This window comes from Leptonychotes weddellii, unplaced genomic scaffold, assembly GCF_054177405.1.
Source record: "Leptonychotes weddellii isolate Sample4059 unplaced genomic scaffold, ASM5417740v2 HiC_scaffold_10609, whole genome shotgun sequence".
NCBI lineage: Eukaryota > Metazoa > Chordata > Mammalia > Carnivora > Phocidae > Leptonychotes > Leptonychotes weddellii.
The window spans coordinates 1-7,324 of NW_027683017.1; the positions used below are offsets into that span (position 1 = coordinate 1).

The following is a 7,324-nucleotide window of genomic DNA, read 5'->3' on the forward strand; positions in this document are numbered from 1 at the left end:
CATTTGGTCCAGTGTGTTATTTAAAGTCTTTATTTCCTTGTTGATCTTTTGCTTAGATGGTCTGTCCATTTCAGTGAGGGGGTGTTAAAGTCCCCTACTATTATTGTATTGTTGTCGATGTGTTTCTTTTCTTTTGTTATTAATTGCCTTATATAATTTCCTGCTCCCATGTTAGGGGCATAGATATTTACAATTGTTAGATCTTCTTGTTGGATAGACGCTTTAAGTATGATGTAGTGTCCTTCCTCATCTCTTATTATAGTCTTTGGTTTAAAATCTAATTTGTCTGATATAAGGATTGCCACCCCAGCTTTCTTTTGGTGTCCATTAGCATGGTAAATGGCTTTCCACCCCCTCACTTTCAATCTGGGGGTGTCTTTGGATCTAAAATGAGTCTCTTGCAGACAGCATATTGATGGGTCTTGTTTTTATATCCAATCTGATACCCTGTGTCTTTTGATTGGGACAATTAGCCCATTTACATTCAGGGTAACTATTTTTTTTTAAAGCAGGTTTTTGTTTTGTTTTGTTTTGTTTTTAAGATTTTATTCATTTATTTGAGAGAGAGAGAGATAGCCAGAGCAGGAACACAAGCAGGGAGTGTGGGAGAGGGAGAATCAGGCTTCCCGCTGAGCAGGGAGCCCAATGTGGGGCTTGATCCCAGGACCCTGGGATCATGACCTGAGCTGAAGGTAGACGCTTAACGACTGAGCCACCCAGGCTCCCCCAGGGTAACTATTGAAAGATATGGATTTAGTGCCATTGTATTGCCTGTAAGGTGACTGTTACTGTATATTGTCGGTGTTCCTTTCTAGTCTATGTTGCTTTTAGGCTCTCTGTTTGCTTAGAGGACCCCTTTCAAGATAGCTTGTAGGGCTGGTTTGGTGTTTGCAAATTCCTTTAGTTTTTGTTTGTCCTGGAAGCTTTTTATTGCTCCTTCTATTTTCAATGACAGCCTAACTGGATATAGTATTCTTGGCTGCTATGAATATATCATGCCAGTCCTTTCTGGCCTGCCAGATCTCTGACCATGGTTACAGATCTCTTCTCCCGAGCTGCTTTCAGGATTTTCTCTTTGTCTCTGAGATTCGTAAGTTTTACTATTAGATGTTGGGGTGTTGACCCATTTTTATTGATTTTGAGAGGGGTTCTCTGTGCCTCCTGGATTTTGATGCCTGTGTCCTCCCCCAACTTAGGGAAGTTCTCTGCTATAATTTGCTCCACTATACCTTCTGCCCCTCTCTCTCTTTCTTCTTCTTCTGGGATCCCAATTATTCTAATGTTGTTTTGTCTTATGGTATCACTTATCTCTCGAATTCTGCCCTCGTGATCCAGTAGTTGTTTATCTTTTTCTCAGCTTCTTTATTTTCCATCATTTGGTCTTCTATATTACTAATTCTCTCTCCTGCCTCATTTATCCTAGCAGTTAGAGCCTCCATTTTTTATTGCACCTCATTAATAGCCTTTTTGATTTTGACTTGGTTAGATTTGAGTTCTTTTATTTCTCCAGAAAGAGTTTCTCTAAGAACTTCCATGCTTTTTTCAAGCCCAGCTAGTATCTTTAAAATCATCATTCTGAACTCTGGTTCTGACATCTTACTAATGTCCATATTGAGTAGGTCCCTGGCAGTCAGTACTCCCTTTTGTTCTTTTTGTTGAGGTGATTTTTTCTGTCTTGTCATTTTGTCCAGAGGAGAACAGATGAATGAGAGAACAAATGCTAACAGCGTAACAACGTCCCCAGAAAATATACACTAAACAAATCAGAAAAGACCTGAAACTGGGGGAAAAGAAAGGGAAAGAAAGAAAAAAGAAAAAAAAAGAAAAAGATAAAAACAAATAAAAACAAAACAAAAACCAGAATAAGTGTGATCAAATATGATCAGGCTGGTGCATAGATCAATGCCACACACTGGATTTTGGGTGTATTTTGGTCTGCTAGAAGAAAGTGCTTCCCAAAATTTTAAAGAAAGAAATACATATATGTACAAAAATAAAGGTTAGGGTCGCCTGGGTGGCTCAGTTGGTTAAGCGACTGCCTTCGGCTCAGGTCATGATCCCGGAGTCCTGGGATCGAGTCCCGCATCGGGCTCCCTGCTCGGCGGGGAGTCTGCTTCTCCCTCTCCCGCTCCCCCCTCTTGTGCTCTTTCTCTCTCTCACTCTCTCTCTCAAATAAATAAATAAAATCTTTAAAAAAAAAAATAAAGGTTAGTATAATGAAGGGATGGAATATGACTAAAAATGAAAATTATAAAAGGTTTTATAAAAGCAATTGATAAGATAAGAAGTTGGTTGAAAAAAGAAAGAAGAGGATTTGAAAAAAAAAAGGGAGAGAATGTGATCAGGCAGGAGACTAGAGCAAAGCCATACACTAGAGATTTAGGGTATAGTTTGATCTGTTAGAAGAAACTGTATCTCAAAATTTTAAAGAGAGAATAACTGATATATATATACTAAAAATAAGGTTAACTACTATGAAGGGATAGAATATGACTCTATAAATGAAAAATAAAAAAGATTTTTAAAAAAGGGATTGATAAGATGTTGGTTGAAAAATGGAAAAAGAAAAATTCAAAAAAGAAAAGAGAAAAGACAGTTAAAAAAAAATTAACTTTGAAAGACTAAAGAATCATGGTAAAAAAGCCATGGATTCTGTGTGCATTATTCCCTCAGCGCTGGAGTTCTGCCATTCTCATTGATGGGTAAACTTGGTCTTGGCTGGCTGTTCTTACTGATCTTCTGGGGGAGGGGCCTGTTGCCGTGGTTCCCAAATGTCTTTGCCATAGGCAGAATTGCCCCGCCCTTGCCGGTCCGGGCTAAGTAATCTGCTCAGGTTTGCTCTCGTAGCTTTTGTTCCCTGCAAGCTTACCCTACAGCTTTGGAGGCTGTGAGTGAAAATGGTGGCCTCCCAATCTCTGCCCCGGAGGAGCCAAGAACTCAGGGCCCTGCTCCTCAGTGAGCCCCCAGAGAAAAGCAGTCAGTCACTCCTGTTTCCCTGGTCTCTGGCCGCACTCCGTGCTCACCCGGCCTGCGACCGAGTGTTTCTATCTCTGGCACACGACTCAGTGTGGAGTCTCCAAACCCAGCAGATCCCTATGGTGCACTCCCACGCCGCTCCTCCAGGGGGAGGAAGGGGAGTCTCCCTGGATCTGCCGCTTGTTGGGTCCCTGCTGGAGGAGCAGTGGCCCGAATGTGCCAGGGATCACGGTTTATGGCAACCCCGAGCTGAGAACCCGCGCCTCAGCTCCGTCTCTGCAGCTGGCTTCCCCGCTCCGATACCTGGGAGCTCTGCTGCACTCAGGCACCCCCAGTCTTCCTGTGACCCTGAGGGTCCTGAGACCACACTGTCCCGTGAGGGTTCCACCCCCTGCTTAGCCATTGGAGCAATGTCTCTCAGTGGAGCCGACTTTTAAAAGTTCCGATTTTGTGCTCCACTGCTCTATCACTTGCCAGAAGTGGCCGACAGAGGCCCCCTCCCCCACCGTTTATCCTCCCGAATATCACCTTATATTCACTTCTCCACATGTCCTACCTTCCAGAAAGTGGTCGCTTTTCTGTTCAGAGAGTTGCTGCTATTCTTTTCTTTGATCTCCTGTTGAGTTTGTAGGTGTTCAGAATGGTTTGATCCCCACCTAGCTGAATTCCTGAGGCCAGACGAAATTCAGGTCTCCTACTCCTCCGCCATCTTGCTCTGCCCCCCTGTTTGCTATGAATTTATTTTTTTTTCCAGGAATAAATGTATATTTAAATTTTTATAGTAAACATATACTTCTAAGTGAAGATTTTCCCATATTTCCAAATAAGATAATGTTCAACATACCTTGTAATCAATTTTACATTTGACTTCATTGTTTTGGTGAATACAGTTGTGAAAACTGAGTTACAGACTCCTTTTAAAATACTCTCCCCTTAACATGCACCTCTTTCTGAGATTGGTCAAGACAATTCATTACGCTAAGGTAGCAATGTCCAGGAAGATCACCTCCCCCACTTTTTTCTTAAGTTTGAAGTTTTAATGTCAAAATAAAGTCTTAAAATAATCCTTTCACAAAAATAAGGCAGCTTTATGCTGTAAAAACAGTAGTTCTTTGTCAAAGGCTATATTCTTCTGTCCTTATCTGTTGTCACCAACTGTCAGCATCGTCTTTAAAGATCACTTTTTTCTTCATAGCGACACCTACATGCATCTCTTTGGCTGTCCAGATACGGTTTGCAGCCTAAATGTATAACACTGTCAAACAAGAGCTCCACTGTGGTTTCACAGGCCTGAACACGCTGAGCTAGCCCTCGTGTCTTCTGCACATTCCGGCAGATCTTAGAGAGGCAGTACTGGAATTCCTCATCGCAGTCGCTCTTGCTTTTGCCACAGGTCTCATAGCTCCTGTCCTGTTGGTTGCAGCACCTTGTCAGGGAAGGGATGCCAATATTAAGGTGAACACCAAACAGTGGAGAGCCACATCCATTCGGCGGCGAGAGTTTATAACCATAACACGGGAAGGGCTTAGATCCGTCATTGTACTTTTACGGGCAGAGCCCATCCTCGCCTCCCAGGAGGTCCAAGGCGGCATTCAGGTACGTGTCTATCTTGTGAACGCCATTCTGGATGGTCTTCAGGGTGGCCCACCAGTCGGTGGTCTGGGCCTGCTCCTGGCACCTGAGAGCGGTGGGCAGGAAGAGGAGGAGGACAAGGGCCAACGCGGGCCGCGGGAGCAGGGCCATCCACGCAGCACCGGGCTGTGTCCCCACGGAGCCCACGGGGTGCCCTAGGCAGCAGCGCCAGCCCCAGGCTAGGTGTCCCCAACCGGCTCCATGCCCACGCCTCGTTTGCTATGAATTTCAAGTGAAGAAATTCCTATGTGTTCTGACAAGTCATGGAAGCAGCTCTGGGGGAGCATTTGGAAAGGCATTACTGCTTGAAAGTCTGAAATTCTTCGGGCCAGTTAATGCTGCAGAGAAGCAGCCACACTTGGTTGGAGTTCAGAGCAGGTTGAGTCTGTTGGTAATGGTTAGCCATGTCTAGTCACCCTCGCCCAAACACTAGGGGCACAGCCAGGCCACTCCTGGGGTACAGTGATGAGGGGCCAAGTTTACATGGTGGGTGGGAAGGGAGAGAGTTTCTGAATCTGGTCACCGAAAGGTAGATAATCCGAAGACCAAACCCTGACCATTCACTGCTCTCCCTTGGGGGAGCAAATGGCTACGCTGTCCGCTAGGAAAGGGTAGAGCTGGGGGAGGGGCTGTTGCAATCTTGTGCCTCAAAACTGCACCTCATCTCCTTTCTTCTACCAGACTCTCATTTTGTGAAGGTCGAGGAGTCCCCAAGAGTGAACTCTGTGGTTTGGAAGATGTTTAGGGCAGGGATTTTCATCTGTTTTGTTCATTGTTCTTTGCGCAGAGCCCAGCACAGTGCCTGATGCATAATGGGTGCTTCATATCAGTGTGTTTAAATGCATTAATGTAGAGATTCAAAATTTGGGGTGGCGAATGGGGAGTGCCTGAAAATTGGAGGCACACCTATGTGGACAAAAGAGGAAATGGTGTCAAAACTCACTTTCCAGTAAAGCCACTGTCGCCCCCAGCATCTGGAGTCTGACAGGAGTTGGGATCTAAGGCTGACTTTGGTTTTCCTTTGGTTGCCCCCACTTTCCACTGGATTAACCTAACCCTTCACAGGTCAGAGGAGAATGCGGAGTGTTCTAAAAGAGCTCATTAAAAAAAAAAATCATAATAAATGAACTCTGCATCAGCCAAAACCTTTGAGAGGTTGTTTCCAGTTTGGGAGACTCACACACCAGCCATATTTACTGAGCCCCCAGTCAACTATTTTTAGTTTCACATTATTTTATTTATTTTTTTTACTGAGGCCAGCTGGCAGGTAACAACTTCAATCCCCTAAGCTTTATTTTTAAAGTCAGCAACATTTGTCTGACTTCACCTGTCCTTGTTCTGAATGGGAGGAAGCTGGATGTGCGGAAGGTCAGGTTCCTCTGCTCAGTGATTCCTGCAGGTGGACAGAGCATTTCCCTACCAAAAATTCCTCAGAGGCAAAATGCTATCATTGGGCTTTTAAAACACCCGAAACCAGAGGGTTATCTGGATTCATTTCCAAAGTCTCCTTTGGAAAATTCTTAGAGAAATTTGAAGCCAGAAATTAAAACACAGTCCCAGCAAAATGTTAAAAAGTAAAAGAGAAAACACCTGTTATGTCAAACTGAGAGGTCTCAATTTCTTTAGAGTTGATAGCAAGGTACTTGCCACCTTTTTAAAATCTGTCATTCAGGAGATCATTCTTTTTAAAGGCACAATTTAAGGGAAAAGCTCAAGCAGAAATTCTTCCCCATCTCCCTCTGCTAGATCCTTTTGTTCTAAAAATCCTGGGCACGGGGCGCCTGGGTGGCTCAGTCGTTAAGCATCTGCCTTTGGCTCAGGTCATGATCCCAGGGTCCTGGGATCGAGCCCTGCAACGGGCTCCCTGCTCTGCGGGAGGCCTGCTTCTCCCTCTCCCACTCCCCCTGCTTGTGTTCCCTCTCTCGCTGTCTCTCTCTCTCTCTCTGTCAAATAAATAAATAAAAATCTTAAAAAAAAAATCTATAAAAATCCTGGGCACACACAGCACACACCCCCTTGTACACTGTGTCACCTCCCAGATGACGCTGAGGAACCGGGTCACGGTCAGCTCCTGTGGGACCAGGAACTTGGTGTTGTCCAGCGGGGGCAGGAACCTGTCCTCGGGGTAGCGCTCCTTTACCACCTGTCAAGAGTCTCAGTGTGACTCTCTTTTGGAGAAGGTGCCAAAGAACGTGCTCTGTTCTTGGTGTCTTAGGAACTTGGAACAGAGACGAGGAGGTCATTGGGTGGGTTTTGGTTTTTCACAGAACAGGATATTGCAGGTGCTCTCAGGAAGCACAATGGAGCCTTACCGGGATCTTGTTGGGGAACTTCTAGATTCTAGCAACTCCCTCTTTTCTGACTGCTATGAACATCGAAGATCAAATTAATACATCAGCATGTAATAGAAGTCTGTATCTTCTTTGCTCCCTGTCTCAAGGGCCAGAACCCAGACAGCTACTCTGAGAACATCACCTAAGCTGTTCCTCTGCTTGAAGGGTCTGAGGCTTTGGGTTTTCTGTGGAGTCTGCATTTTGCTCAACAGCTGTGTCTCTCTCTGACTTAAAAAAAATCCCACAACCGGGACCTAACTCATTCCTCAGCTGCTTCCAAACCGCCCACAGGAACCTAAAGGAGGCCCTTATGTAGGGCTGTGTGACATCAGGCCTCTCCAACCCTCCCTCTCCTCCCCCTCCCTGGGCAGGAGGAGGTCAGT

The 7,324-nt window shown here is 45.0% G+C and overlaps 1 pseudogene; it reads right to left on the reverse strand.

Annotated features, from left to right (window-relative positions):
* Positions 1-2,751: 2,751 nt before the first annotated feature.
* Positions 2,752-5,643, reverse strand: LOC145718074 (group XIIA secretory phospholipase A2 pseudogene; annotated as a pseudogene).
* Between the last annotated feature and the right edge of the window lie 1,681 nt (positions 5,644-7,324).